General features: G+C 39.6%; 1 protein-coding gene across 3 annotated transcripts in view; it reads right to left on the bottom strand.

Annotated features, from left to right (window-relative positions):
* PTPRD (protein tyrosine phosphatase receptor type D) overlaps positions 1 to 15,911 on the bottom strand; it is a 1,795,899-nt gene that overhangs the window by 1,388,058 nt on the left and 391,930 nt on the right. For all 3 annotated transcript variants that reach the window (XM_075931585.2, XM_075931586.2, XM_075931588.2), the window contains exon 3: positions 9,108 to 9,181. The gene's annotated coding sequence lies outside the window, so the exon portion shown is untranslated. The remainder of the gene's footprint in view (positions 1 to 9,107; positions 9,182 to 15,911) is intronic.

Genomic DNA, 15,911 nt, shown 5'->3' with positions numbered 1-15,911 from the left:
GAATCACATCACTTGAGAGATTGAAAATGAGGCTGGAGGATATATAGAAAATATACTATAAAGAAGAAATAATAAATGATGAGAAGGGAGGTTGGACTGGATTGGTGTTTCACAAAAGTTTCAGGTTCGTGACCCCATATTCAAAGGCAAATCTTATGACTCCTTTACATTTACTGCAAAAGATTTTTAAAAGGTGGATAAGCCTATATAATGTATCTGTTTGTGTACAGGCAGTCCCTGAGTTACGCATCTGGACGCCAGTTCCGACTTACATACAGATTCAACTTAAGAACAAACCTACAGTCTCCTATCCTGTACGTAACCCGGGGACTGCCTGTATATATTTTGCGACATTGACAAAGATTATATGACCATGAATGGTAAGTATTCAGTCAATGGAGAGTGAGATTTTCATTGCATTAAACAGTTTCTCAATCATGAACTCATAGACTTTAAGGTCAGAAAGGATCATCACGGTCATAGTGTCTGACTTCCTGCACAATACTGTCCACAGAACGTCACCCACTCATCCCCAGGGCTCAACAAACCATGGAAAAATCCACTCGCCAGCCCCGCACCGCAAATGAGCCAGACCCGCACTGCGCATGTGAGCACCACCAGTGAACTAGGCGACCGGCTGAAATCTACTCGCCACGGGCGAGTAGATAAACGGATTTGTCAAGCCCTGCTCATCCCTATAATAGACTGAAGTACTCAAATCATGATTTGAGGACATAAAGTAACAGAGAATCCACCATTTACACTAGTTTAAACCTGCCAGTGACCTATTCCCCTAATTTCCAATAGCACAAGAAAACAAAGGTTAATGTTGGTATAGGAGGGGGAGAGCACACCAGCTGAGATAGGGCTCATGACCCTCCCTCCCCTCCGATAGGTCCATCCACATGATTCTCTCTTGACCCCAATATGGTGATCAGTTAGACTTGGAATGTGTTGGCAAGACTCCCCAGCCAGACACCTGGGAGTGAATTCTCTTAGGTAACTAAGAGCCCTCTCCTTATACTGGATGTTGAAGATGTTTGCTGCTAACAGTCAGAAATGGGCAACAGGGCATTCCAGGCAATTTTATTATGCCATCCCTTCCATAAATTTATCAGGTTGAGTTTTGAAATCAGACTTTTTAACCCTCTCCTCCCTCCTACCCACTTTCCTTGAAAGGCGATTCCAGAACTGTGAAGAGCTTCAGAAACATCTAATCAAAACAAATGATTGGGCAACACAATGGCAAATGAAATTTAATGTTGATAAATGTAAAGTAATGCACATTGGAAAAATAATCCCAACTATACATACAATATAATGGGGACTAATTTAGCTACAACTATTCAAGAAAGAGATCTTGGAGTCATTGTGGATAGCTCTGTAAAAACATCCACTCCAGATAGTGACTGCAGCGGCAGTCAAAGAAGCAAAAAATTAATCAGTTCCTTTATCCACCTTTCAATTCTCATATCAATCCTCATCACCTCCAATTTAACTAATATTATCCCATGTGGAATTATAACAAATGACGTATTGAAATCAAGGTAATTAGCTCTAATGTAGGGGTTTTGAAATTCTAGGTCATGGCTGAGGTATAAGGTGCAGTTTGTTCATGGCCAATGTGATTCTTGACCTCTCAGATGAGACTGAAAAGAGAACTAGAACAATATGTTGTGCTGGTTTCATGAAATGATAACTTGTCTATAGCATTTGTACTCAGTCTACTAGCTGATTTTATATAGACCATCAATTAACAGTCAGACTTAAAATTATTTTCAATTAAAAAACAACTGTCCTGGATTCAAAATAATGACAGAAGTTCCAGCCTCCAAATCCTATTCCCATCACCTAAAGACATGCAGCTGACAATTAGTGTTAATTTTCATGTTTTTATTTCCACATATTCAGAATGTGAACACAGTATATATTAAAAAGTTTGATAGTGAAGCTATCCTATCAGTATTTTTCTGGGCTTTTTTTTCCTTTCTATGGTAAGAAAAAGCAAAACACGGTGGCTTCTTTCCCACTCATTGATTCTGACTCTCTCCTTTTCCCACACACACACACCTGGCAGCAATTTCTCCATTCATAAAAGTCTAAGGGTCAGTTCTTGGCCCCACTGAAGTTAAAGGGAGTTTTGCCATTTACTTAAATGGAACTGAAATATACTCTAAGAGCATGTTTACATGAGCACTTACTGTGTAAGGGTATAAATCTACAGCACTCTAGGACGTTGTGTGCTATGTATTTATGTAGACCCTGACCATGAACACTAAAAGTTTCCTAGTGCATTCTGACATACTATTTTTTTCAGACTTCAGTATTTCAATGTGTGTGAGGAAATTCTTCATGGATAGAAACAATATCCACAGAGACACTTAACCCACAGCTGGAGTGCTGAAGGTTTTCACCCGAACCTTTGCTGCACAGTAAATGCTCATGTAGACATTCCCTCTTTGTTACTCCTTTAAGGGGCAAAGAAGTTGGAACCCCAAATACATCTCCATGACTGAAATAGACTTGCAGGCTGATAAATATACATTACTTTTTCCTCTATTCAGAGTCATTTGTTGTCCTCCTGATTTTGACAGCGTACAAGAGAAGCTGTATCCTAGTTACACAGTTTGGATCTCACTGGTCTGGTATCCTCGGGATCTGATCGATACCAAACAATGGAGTTTGCCAAACCAGCAGAGGTCAATGCCAGCCCTTCTGCAGCTGGCCTTCAGATTCTCCTGGTGTGGACCACCAGTGTCTAGCTGGGCTCCTTCCTTGTTGCTGGCCCTAGCTCCCAGATTACTCTTCTGACTTCCAGCCCACCGGCCACTGGCCCAGCTCTGCTCTTGACCTCAGCAGGGCTCCTGGCCAACAGCCAGGCTCCGCTCCTAACCCCAGCCAGGTTCCCCGCCAATGGTCTCCCAGCCGTCCCCCATTCCCAGCCATTGGTCTCTATTCCAGCAATATCCAAGGTCCTACTGGACCACAGATATTGTGGAACCAGAGAGTCCTGGACCACGAGGTTCAAATGTATATTCTAACAGATTTTCAGTTAGGTAAACTAGTTGATTTATAAAGTTTCCACAAATTGGAGAAATTGTTTCATTCTTACGATCACCTCTTTAGCACCAAATTTCTCGAGCTAAATGTGGTGAAATATGTGACACTTGATATAGCACAGAAACCCTCTCCAAAAGAAACTGTAAAAGTTTAGAATGATTTAGCATGACATATAATTTACAGCATATTATAGGCAGTATCTATCTAATCTTAGGTTTGTTTAATAAAAAAGAATATAAGCACATCTTAAACTGTTTCTCTCCCTCAGCCTCCTAGGCTTTTAATCTTCAATGACTGCTCTAAAGAAATTTATTTTTGAATATTTAGAAAACACGATTAGACATATTTTTTCATAAGTGACTAGCCTAAATTTGAGTAATGAAATCTTCAATGTGCAATGGATAGTGTTATTTAGAGCAAAAAGGTTAGACGCAAACACATTTCAGTTTCTTTTAAATATAAAATAAGTATGCCTATTGATCTCATATTTATTTACGTTATTTCCTTTAAAATCACTGGCTAAGTACTGCAATAGAGAGTTGTTTTTTAAACTACAGATGTACAAAATTTTCCTTAAGGGCATAAATTTGATGCTGGGAATCATTCTTATTTGTCTTTGACAGAACAAATTACTAAGTGGAAACACTGGGCATACATTTACACTAAAAGCTGCACAAAATGGACTGGATAATGTTATTGCTTTTAATATAATTTGCAACTATAAGGTCATACTCACAAAACTAAAAATAATTTAAAAAATAATTGTAAGAGTGGTTAAATCACATGATTTAGAATACACATTAAGTTGTTATTCACCAACCAGTATCAGGAAGTAATTGTTCCTCCAGGTACAGTTAGCAAAACTGATTGGATTATTCTCATCTGCCTCTGACTGTGCAGTGTATCAGATATTATCATCACATGGTATGATAGGTTGCAGATTGGTTCAAAGGGTCACTCTTCACATAGCAATGAGAGCCCACAAAGCGGTCTTCTGCAAGAAGGAGCAGGCTCTGAAAGATTTGGTTCTCCTATAAGTGAAACAATACAGTAGGGCTACGTCTACACTATGAGTTTTCTTGGCAAAAAATATGCTAATGAGGGACTCATTTGAATGAGTCGTGATCTCATTTGCATATTTTCAGCCAATCCATTTTTGCACTGGGGATTTTGCATAAAAACAATCAGTGTGGATGTTTTCTTTTTGCACAAAACCCCCTTTTCCCGCAAGATCAGTGGGTATCTACAGAATACTATACAACAAATGTCATAGAATTATAGAAGATTAGGGTTGGAAGAGATCTCAGGAAATCCACCCCCCAATTCAAAGCAGGATTAGTCCCAATTAAATTATTCTAAATAGGGCTTTTTTATGCCTGGCCTTAAAAACCTCTAGCACCTCCTTACGTAACCCATTTCAGTACTTCACCATCCTCCTAGTGAAATAGTTTTTTTCCCCTAATATCCAACCTAGACCTCCCACACTGCAACTTGAGTCCATTGGGTCTTGTTCTGTCATCTGCCACCACTGAGATCAGCCTCTCTTCATCTCTTTGGAACCCTGCTTCAGCTAATTGAAGGCTGCTGTTCTGTAAAGCCTTCACCCAATATAGTATAATGTAAATGTAAGTTTCAGTATAATGTGAATGTAAGTTTTGTAAGAGATAGCTGGGAGTGCTAGTGGCATAGGGTCTGAGTAGAGAGTCCACATATCCAGAAATTCCTGCAGTGAGAGTGCCAATGCCTGAGATGATGGGGCATCCAGGATTTTTCCTCTCTTCGTGTTCACACCTCCACATCAGCTGCTAGAAGTGGCCTCATCGTCCTTGACTGAATTGACCTTGTTATCTCTAACCTTACTCTTGATTGGAACTCTTTTCTTATGCTTGTATATTTATACCTACCTCTGGAATTTCCACTACATGCATCTGACGAAGTAGGTCTTTGCCCACAAAAGCTTATGCTCCAATAAATCGGTTAGTCTATAAGGTGCCACAGGACTTCTCATTGTTTTTGCAGATTCAGACTACCATGGCTACCCCTCTGATTAAAACTTTGTACTAGCAGAAGCTTAGTATTGGAAGTAGATTAATACATTTTGTATGGACAATTGTATCCCTTTTCCTCCATGTGTGTAGTTCCTAGGGAGAGGGAGTGAATGTGATTGTTTGGAGAAATAACAACTTGTAGGCCCAACAGTTTCAGAGTCCAGAAGGGTGAAGAAGGGGGAGAAGGGAATGGAAGACTCAGAGGCATCAAGGTGCCATAAATTGAGGCTCAAAACAAACTAGACTGAGGTATGACATTATAGACGACCTTGGAGTGTTAAGGGCAAACATCCCATTACAAACAAGACAGCCTTGAAATAACACTGGGAAGGAAGCACCAACAAACTGATGTCAGAGAAAAGAATAACTCCCAGATAAACAGAATGGGAGAAAATTCTAATGAAACATGAGGTGTCTTGTAGGAATTTCCAGGTCTTGTCTTGTCAAGATCGGAGCATGGGTCCAGACCGAGAAAAGCCCCTGCTCCTTCCGCTCACATTTAACTTGCTTGGTCAGTGAGTTAATGTAAGCTTTTAAGAAAAAGCAAAACAGGGGTTGTTTGTTTGTATATGAGTGTGTGGATGTATGTGTGAGATCAGGTTCAATCCCGTTTCTATTTAATTTAACAGTGGCATTTATTAAAAGCAATAAAAGTGTAACCCTGGGTTGGTCTTTAGTGAAAATAAGGTAATAGCTGCTATCAAATCCCCTCTCATTCTTCTCTTCTGCAGATCAATACACCCATTTCCCCCAGTCTTGTCTTATTAGTCATGTGCCCCAGCACGCTAATCATTTGTGTTGCCCTCCACTGGACACTCTCTAATTGGTCCATATTCTTAATGTGCTGGAGGGCCTAAAACTGGACACAATACTCCAGAGATGGCTTTACCAGTGCCAAATAAAAAGAGAATTATCACTTCCCTCAATCTGCTGGCAATTCTCCTACTAATACAACTCAATGTGGCATTACTCCCTATCAGCATCAAAGGCACACTGTTGACTCAGCTCAACCTTCTCGCCCACTGCAATCTCCAGGTCTTTTTGTGTAGAACTGCTACTTAGCCAGCCTGTAGCAGTGCATGGAATTCTTTTTTTTCTAAGTGCAGGATTCTGAACTTGTTCTTGTTGAAACTCATCAGATTAGCCCAATCCTCCAATTTCTCTAGGTCATTCTGAACCCCATTTCCACCCTGCAGTCTACTGACCTCTCCCTCCAGCTTAGTGTCACAAAGTCGTCGAGAGCGCAATCCATCCTATCATCCAGATAATTAATGAAGATGTTGAATAAAAACAGCCCCAGGACTGACCCATGGGACACTTGATTTCAGGTGTCAAATAGATATCAAGCTATTGATCACTAATCACTGAGCCCAATGATCTAGGCAGCTTTGTATCCACACTATAGGCCTTTCTTCCATACTTCTTTAGCTTGTTGACAGGAATACTATGGGAGACTATATGAGAAGTTTTTCTGAAGTCAAAGTACTGTCATGTGCACCACTTCCCCCACATTAAAAGAGCCAGTTATCTCATCATAGATGGAAATTAGATTGATCAGGCTTGTCTTGCCCTTGATCAATCCGTATTGATTGTTCCTGATCACTTCATCTCTTCCGAGTGTTTCAAAGTGCATTCCTTGAGCATCTGGCTCCATATTTTTCCTAGGAACTTATGTGAGGCTGACTAGTCTGTAGTTCCCTGAATTCTCTTTCTTCCCTTTTATGAAGGTGGATGCTGTATTTACCTTTTTTTCTGATCACATGGGACCACCCCGATCATCATGGAGAACAACGAATGAATTCAATGGAAATTTTTGAAGTAGTGGGCAAGGCATAATCTTGTTTCAAACACTGAGCAAGTTTGCATAAATGGTGACATTATATTTGTGACAGGCTCAGGTTGGAGGGTTACAGGAGAGTAGTAGAAGGGAAGTATCTTAGCCCCATATTAAATAGGTCCCTGTTCCCACGGTAAACTAACAAGGACTAATCCAGAATCAGCAGGAACTTGCCAGAATCAATTAGGGCAGTCAGGCCAATTAAGAAGCTTCCTGAATCAAGTGAGCCAGAATCCTAATCAGGACAGCTAAAGCCAATGAAGATCCAGTTGAGTGATTAAAAAGGGCTCCCATTCTATTAGCTCACTGTGTGCAAGGCGCTAAGGAGAGAAGGTGCCATGGAGGGTCTGAGAAAAGCAAGTGCAAGCAGGTACCAGGAGGAAGAGCCTGCAGTAAGGAAGGTGCTGGGGAGAACCATGTGGGATAACCCAATGGACCATAGCAACCATGCAGCTAATACTGGACATTTTACAGTCAGTTGGTATCGCAGGGTTCCTGGGCTGGAACCTGGTATAGAGGGCAGGCCCTGTTTTCCTCACCACCAACTCCCTAATTCAGCACCAGAGAAGAAACAGTTTTGGTAAAGGGTTCTGTCCTGCCCTGTTCCACTTGGAGGGGCAGCAGAGACTATGGAGTTTGGTCTCCTTTCTTTTCCCCATGCTGATCAACAATGAGAGTGGCTCAACAAACAGCAAGCTGGTGCCCTAGAGAAAGTGTCTAAACTGAGAGCTGCTGTAAGCCTCTGAGATTAGCATTCTTCCCAAATGCTAGGACCCACCAAGGGCCCACCAAGGCTGAGGAGGAGCTTGGTTACATATTATTATTCTGGTTTTACAGATGGAATAAGTGTGGCCCAGAAAAGTTAACGTAGTAACAACCATGTAAATTGTCATGGTTAGCATGCATGAATTCCTGGATTCTAGTGCAACTATTACTTCCACTTTATTGCAAAAAGAAAAACCAATATGTATTTTCTCACTAGGCTGAATGAAGGGGAATTTGAAGCACAGAGCAGTTAAATTATTTGCTTGAGGTCATACAGCAAATCAATAACAGAGAAAGGAATAGAAACCAAGGCTTCTGACCCACCCACAGGCAGTGAGCTATCCACTGGGCCACAGCATTTCTCAAAATAGTTCTGAGAGTTAAGGAATTTGTGAATGCCTCTTGTTTGCCCAGCTGAAGGCCAAAGTCAGCAAAAATGTTGTATTATTTAAACACTGTATTTTTGGGAGAAAGGCATTTGCCAACCCCTGTGGAACCTCAATACTTCCTCCTAACTTAACTCATCCCAACTGTGTAGAAACCATCTGTCAGCCAAGGATTGATTGAACAGGATGCAGTTACCCCTCAGACTTCTCTGGTAACCAGTGAGATTACTGTTGAGCACAGTTGGTAGAAAAGAGGCTGGAGGAAGTAAATACTTGAATATTTTAGCAATTTTTTTTCTTGGAATTTGAAATAAATATTAACACATTGCAACCAGCTCTTCAGTGAGCAATGCAAGCACATGCTTGACATTTCTGGAACCAAGCATGCAGAATCCCCAATGCTGCAGATGACAACTTTAGAGATTCCAAAGCCAGAAGGGATCATTGTGCTCATCTAGTCTGATATCCTGTATAATACGGCCATAAGAACGCCTCCAAAATAATTTCTAAAGAAAATACATTAGACAAACACTCAATCTTGATTTAAAAATTGTCAGTGATTGAAAATCCAACAGGACCCTTCATAAACTGTTCAAATTACCCTCATTGTCAAAAAAGTACATGTGCTTTATTTTCTGTTTGAATTTGTCGAGCTGCAACTTCCAGTCACTGGATCATGTTATACCTTCCTTGGCTTTACTGAAGAGCCTGGCATTTGTTCCCTATGTAGATATTTGTTACCCATCCTTCCCCTTTATCTTCTCTTTGTTACACTACACAGAATGAGCTCTCTGAGTATCATTATGAGGCAAATTTCCTAATCCTTCGATCATTCTCATGGGTCCTCTCCCATTTTCAAATATGCTTAAGAAGCAGACATAATATTTCAGCAGCCATTGCACAAGCACCAAATACATAGGCAGAATACTCTCTCTACTGCTATTTCAAAAGCCATATCACAGATTAATAGTTCAACTGAATAAGGTAATAAGCAAACTAATACAAACTTACCAATTCACCGCAGTATGGTCCCAAGACAATCACTGACTGGAGGATTAAAAGTGTAAGACCCTCTCAAGTTTTCCCTGCAAGATATACAGAAAAAAATATTTTTACATTCGCAACAGCAAATCTTAATGCCATGAAAAAGAAAATTTATAAAAGTGGTACATTGTAGACCAGGGTGTGGGCAATAATGATCCAGCAGGTTGGATGCTGTTTGCAAAGGTTAGCCCCTGGCAGGTTGCCAGATACTTATATTTATCTGCAGGTCCAGTTTGTAGCCCCTGTTGGCTTGAGCTTTGCCATTCTTGGTCAATGGGAGCTGTGGGAAAGAGTAGCCCCATCCGAGCCAGTGTTTTCAGTTCCCATTGGCGAGGAACAACCACCATGGCCAACAGCAGCTGCAGGAAGCAGCCATACTTGCAGTCAAATATGGAGTCTGGCAGCTCGTAAGGGCAAATTCTGGCAAACCATGTCTGGCCCACAGGCCAATCATTACCCACCCCTGTAAGAGGTGTATGTGGACAGCATCAACAAATTAACACCACAGCATAACTGCACAATTCATTGGAATTCATACAATATTTTTAATGAAAGAGTATAGAATATAAAGTATAAAATAAGTCAGATATTAAGTGATATGATTCATAAGATGTTCTCTGATAAAAATGTTCATGCTACATCAATTGTTTAATTAACTGCAATAACCATTTATAATGTCCTTCCAGTCATGCTAGTCTACTAAAAACAAATTTTGTTTCAACATACTGATACCAAAATCAGAGACATTTTTAGCTTTTTTAGTACCTATGAGTTATTACCAATTCAATAGTTCTTACACAGACATGATATCAGCCTGGTAAATTATCTTGCTGATTTGTGAAAACAGGATTGCTACTAGTAAAACTATCATCTGTCAGTCCCACTTACAGATACCTAATGTGAACACTGTGCTATAAGGGCATATTTTATCTCTGCTGCTTAAGTATTTCCACATTAGCAGAAAAAAAGTGTTTTAGCAGAATGTTCCACCAGCTATATATGGGCCTAGTTTTATGGGCTAGCATTGTTTCGACACCAGGCTAAAGCAACTCTTTTTCTTCGTGGTTTTTTTGGTGTGAGAGTCTGTGTGCATGTGTGTTCCTCATGTCAAAATGCCTTAGAGGGTTTTATGTCCCCCTGGGATCTCATATTGTAATTACACACACACACACACACACACACACACACACACACGTTGTGTTTTAAAAAATGTTAAGTCACTTTGAATATTTTAAATAGAAAGGCAGGGTAAAATGTTTTAAATAAATAAATAAATAAATAAATAAAAGTTATTAAATATATTCTTTTTATGTATTAAATTACATGTATTACATTTAGTCATAAGGGAATCTGTTTACTTTGGGTTCATTGACTTAAACCTGAAAGTATGTGTACAAAGGTGATTTAGTGCAGGGGTTCCCAACCTTTTTCGGTCCCCGTGTCCCCTTGGCTTTTAGTAAACCTTCCCGTACCCCCTATTCTATATGAAAGGAAATAAATTCTAGACTCTAGAATCCACATCTTTTTTTTACTAACACTACTACTTTTGGAATATTTCATTTAGGATAATCTAGTTATTTACCAAATATTCCCCGTACTCCCTTGACAAGCTTCGCATACCCCTTGGGGGTACGTGTACCCCAGGTTGGGAACTCCTGATCTAGTGGATACAATGCATTTAGATTTTCAGAAAGCCTTTAACAAGGTCTCTCACCAAAGGTGGGGGAAAGTCCTCTCATATATTTGTAACTAGTTAAAAGATAAGATAGGAAACAAAGGGTAGGTATAAATGGTCCATCGTCAAAATGGAGAGAAGCAAAGAGTGGTGTCCCTCAAGGATCTGTTCAGGGACCAGTCACATTCAATAAACAGTGAGGTGCCAAAATTTGCAGATGATGCAAAACTATTCAGTTATTTTAATGTTGATAAATGTAAAATAATGAACATAAGATAACAATCCAAACTATACATATAAAAGTGATGGGATCTAAATTAGTTGTTACTACTCAAGAAAGAACTTGGAGCCATTGTGACTAGTTCTCTGGAAACATCCACTCAATATGCAGCTGCAGTCAAAGTGAACAGAAGGTTAGGAATGATTTTCTGTCTTATCTATCCCTTTCTTAATAATATTGCCTCTATAAATCCTTGGTATACCCCCATCTTGAATACTGTGTTCTATGCAGTTGCGGTCACCATCTCTAAAATATATTGGAATTGGAAAAGGTTAAAAAAAGGGCAACAAAAATGATTAGGGGTATGAAACAGCTTCCATACGAAGAGAGATCAATAAAGACTGGGACATTTCAGCTTGGAAAAAGATGACAGGGGATATGATAGAAGTCTATAAAATCATGACTGGTACGGAGAAAGCAAATAAGCAAGCATTTGGTGACACCTCCCAGACAGTTCTTGTATTTACAAGAACTGGGGTGGGGGGCACCAAATGAAATTAATAACAAACAAAAGGAAGTATTTCTTCACACAATGTAGAACTCTTTGAAAGAGGATGTTGTGAAGGCCAAGACTATAATAGGGTTAAAAAAAGAATTTAAAAAAATCATGGAGGATAGATCCATCAGTCACTGTGACCAGGGATGGTGTTCCTAGCCTCTATATGCCTGAAATTAGGAATGAACAACAGGGACGGGATCACTTAATGGATTACTTAATAATAATAGTTCTGCGTTCTTTGCACATGCCAAACTCACTGAAATTGACTAGAACTAGGGATACACTATCAGTGTAGAATCTGCTTTTCCAGTATACATCTGAAAGTTCACGTATGAAGGCAGTACAATTAAAACACACTTTTGCTTTTTTGGGGCATAACTGTATAATTTATTTTAAAATTGATTTATTTATTTTCTAGTTCTATTTCACACAGCATTGATTGTATATTATTTGTAGCTTGAGAAAAATATTTTTATCAATCCAAAATATTGCTTTATAATCTAACTTCTTAGTCTGTTTCTCCTTCTCCCAATTCCTTCCATTTGAAATATCTGCCTTCTCTTTTTGTGGCATAAATTGCTCTGATGAACCTATGTTAGTTGCCAGCCAATGTTAAATTATTTTGACTGTGTATACATATCCTTGAGAATGATCATCTATCATAAGTTCTCCTCTTCTCCTAAAATGGGGAACTTCTTAAAAACATCTATTTTTGTTTATTATCTTACAGAATTGAAAATTTCAACTTCATCTCCTATTTCTTTGTAGTTCATGACCCACAAATGTGTGCTTTAAGAAATAGTCATCTACAATAATTTGTTGCATTCAGTATCTTCCATAATGTAAATTACTCTAGCATTTATCAATTTCTATAATATTAAAGTGTATTTTATCTTGAAATTAAAATATTAATTCCTAGATGAAAAAGGCATATTGCAAATTTTATTAACTTGCATTTTCCATTGTATTTAGGGTACCCTCCTCCTCCCAGTGCCTGCCTACAGTTTAAACCTGCTTGCTGAAAAATGCCATAGGCTGCAAGCACCAAGCAAGTGATATTGAAGAATCATGAAAAATATGTTAATAATTAATATCAATACCTGATATTTTGAGGACAAGGAGAAAATTTCAGAGAATTAAATTAATGTGAAAACAATTCCTGGAAAAAATGAGTAGTCCTGTATATAGAGTGTATACATATATACACACACACACAGGGAGACCTCTCTACCGTCAGGTCAGCCCTTATATCCTGTGTTAGCGGTCCAGGGGTTCCCGGGGCAGGGCTCTAGAACTAGCCCCCTGCGGCTCCCCAGGTGAATGCCCTATCTCCTGAGCTATGCAGGAGCCCATCTCACCACTCTACCTTCAGGACAACCCTTAAACAGTGGAACCCCACCTCTCTGCCTTCAGGTCATCCCTTATCAGTTGTGTTGGCGGTCCGGTGGCTACCAACCCTGGGAGCAGTGGGACAGACAGCAGCAGAGTCAAGGCAGACCCCCACCCCGGTCCCCCCATCACCAGCAAAAGCACATGGAATGCAACCCCCCCCATCCACAACAAGCCCCACCCCACAGCCTCCACTGGCCACAGCACTCCACTGCCTATCAATAGGAGCTTCAGGAGCAGCACCTGCAGGAAAGGACCAGCACTTCCTGTGCTGTAGTCTCCTGTAGAGACTAACAAATATATATATAAAATCACAAGCTTTCCTGGGCAAAACCTACTTAATCAGATGAGCACATCCCTGAAAAAGTAATTTTTGGCTTTGGATTCAGAAGACTGGGTACTAGGGATACTTACACTTCTGTTTAGACAAGATTGCAGCAAAACATAGAACCACCCTATGTGATATTTATAACTGCTCCTAATCAGAGACTGGGCCCCTTTTTGCAAGGCACCACATACACATCACAGCAACATAGCTTACAACCTAAATATAAAATGACAGACAACAGTGTAATTGTAACCATGTCAGTCCCATGATATCGCAGAGATGAGGTGGGTGAAGTAATATCTTTTATTGGGGTCAGCTTCTGTAGTGAGAGAAACTTGAGAGCCACACAGAGCTCTTCTTCAGGCCAAAAGCTTGTCTCTCATATCAGCAGAAGTTGACCAATAAAAGATATTACCTCATTAACCTGGTTTTGCTAACAGATGGTTACAACATACAGACAGAAGAAGCAAAAGTTAACAGCAATACAGTATGTCATAAACTTTGCGATATTTTGCTATACGTTGGGAATGTATCAGTTGAATGCAAGAGATGAGGTGCTTTGCTTCATCACGGGATGACTATATGATGTGACCTTGAAAAAAGCTAATTCAGTGCTAGGATGCATCAGGTAAGGTATTTCCAGTAGAGACAGGGAAGTATTATTGACATTATAGAAGGAACTGATGAGACCTGAACCGGAATGCTATGTGCACCTTTGGTCTGTTATGCTTAAGAAAGATGTATCCATGGACAAGGTACAGAGAAGGTCTAGTGGTATGCTCACAGGAATGGAAACCCTCCCTTTCAAAAAGAGACTAACAGAACTTGGCTTCTTTAGCCTAACCAAATGAAACGAAGTAAGTTATGATTGCTCTCTATAAATGCAGCAGAGGGATACCTGGGAAGAGAAGAGTTAGTTAAGTGCCAATGTTCATGGAAATATGAATGGATATAAATGAGCCATCAAGTAATGTAGGATTCAAATTATATTTTTTTAACCATTATGGGAGTAAAGTTTTGGAACAGGACTCCAAGGGGAGCAAGGGACAACAAACCTAACTGGCCTCAAGGTGGAGTGTAATAAAGTCATGGAGGAGATGGTAGGATGAGACTACCTACAATGGCATGTGGCCCATCTTCAACATTAGTGATCAGAGATGGGGCATTATCTGTGGTGGGCTTGGAGTTAATACAGAGAATTTGTTTCCAGGTATTTGGTTGCAGGCTTTTGCCAACATGCTCAAAGTCCAACTGATCTCTATGCACTTGGGATTTAGAAGGTGAATTTTCCTTTAGGTCAGACTGGCAGACACCCTGGGGAGTTTTCACATTGGTCTACAGGATAGAACATAGATTAGCTGCAGAATTAAACTAGAGTTAATGATGCATTTTCTTGAGTTGAAGTCTTTAAACATGTTTTGAGAATTTCAGTCATTCAGCCAGAGGCTAAGGTGTTTATCAAGGCATTAAGTGGGTGAGGTTCTGTGACCTGCCATCTGAAGGAAACCTGATTAGAGGATCATGATGTTCCCTTTTGACTTGGAAGTTTTATCAGTCTGTAAGGTGCACAGGTAATATTTTCAGTTACGGGCCAAAGTAAATAATGATTTTTGTCAGCAGGGTTTTATGAACAAACAAATAAACTCTAAAAATATATACCTCCCACCCACGATACAGCCACATACACTGTCCTAGATTCATTTAACTTGCATTTTTGTTTGAATCTGTAATATTAGGTATGCATATGGTATTCAAATAAGCTAATTACTAACAAAGGATTCTTTAAAAAGATTAATATGTGACGTCCACTCCCCCATTTAGCATCCGAGAATCATGAATCATTATTTGGGTGACTGTTACTAAGGTACTGCATGAAGAATGTTTCAATGCTATTTTCTAAAAGACAGGCTGCATATTTTTACCCCTGACAACCTTGCCATTTTAAATTCCCTGTGCCTTCTAGGCCTGAAATAAGTATTACAGAAAGCCATACAAAACTGACAGCCATTAAACTCATTCCACTCCCCTTTTCACACAGCATATATTCCATACATAAGCAGCATTAGTCTGTTCAGGCACAGAAGCTCATTTACTAAGTTCCATAACAAGAGCCAGGATTTATTGAGGCTGTCATTAATGTATGCATGCTGTCAACTGGTCTCCACACTGCCCATCTGGATCATATCCACCCTGACATCTGAGACACCCAAATGGTAGCCTATTGACAATAGGAGCATAGCCCGAGTGCTGCCTATCTTGTTTAATTCATTGATTCTTCAGACTGATAACACCAGATAAATAAGAACGTCCCATCTTTCCTCTGAGCTTCACAATCTTTTATCAACATTTAACCATTACTCCAGAGATAACATAGTGACTCTGAAATGTGATCTAACCATTTGGATGTCAAGTTGTAATACAGGATGAGACAAAATTGTGCAAGGCAATGTAAACTGTTCCTGAAGTGCCACTTGAACTGCACATTCTGTCTTTATTAACTCATATCTGTTTCTATGATTAATTATGCCCCCCCATGATTGATTAGTATTACCTATTGCCCTTCTGTTTTATACTTCATGATCATTGCCAATTCATTATGT

The sequence above is a fragment of the Pelodiscus sinensis genome, chromosome 6, assembly GCF_052426305.1.
Source record: "Pelodiscus sinensis isolate ZL-2025 chromosome 6, ASM5242630v1, whole genome shotgun sequence".
Classification (NCBI taxonomy): Eukaryota; Metazoa; Chordata; order Testudines; family Trionychidae; genus Pelodiscus; species Pelodiscus sinensis.
This window is presented reverse-complemented; position numbering and strand designations above follow the sequence as displayed.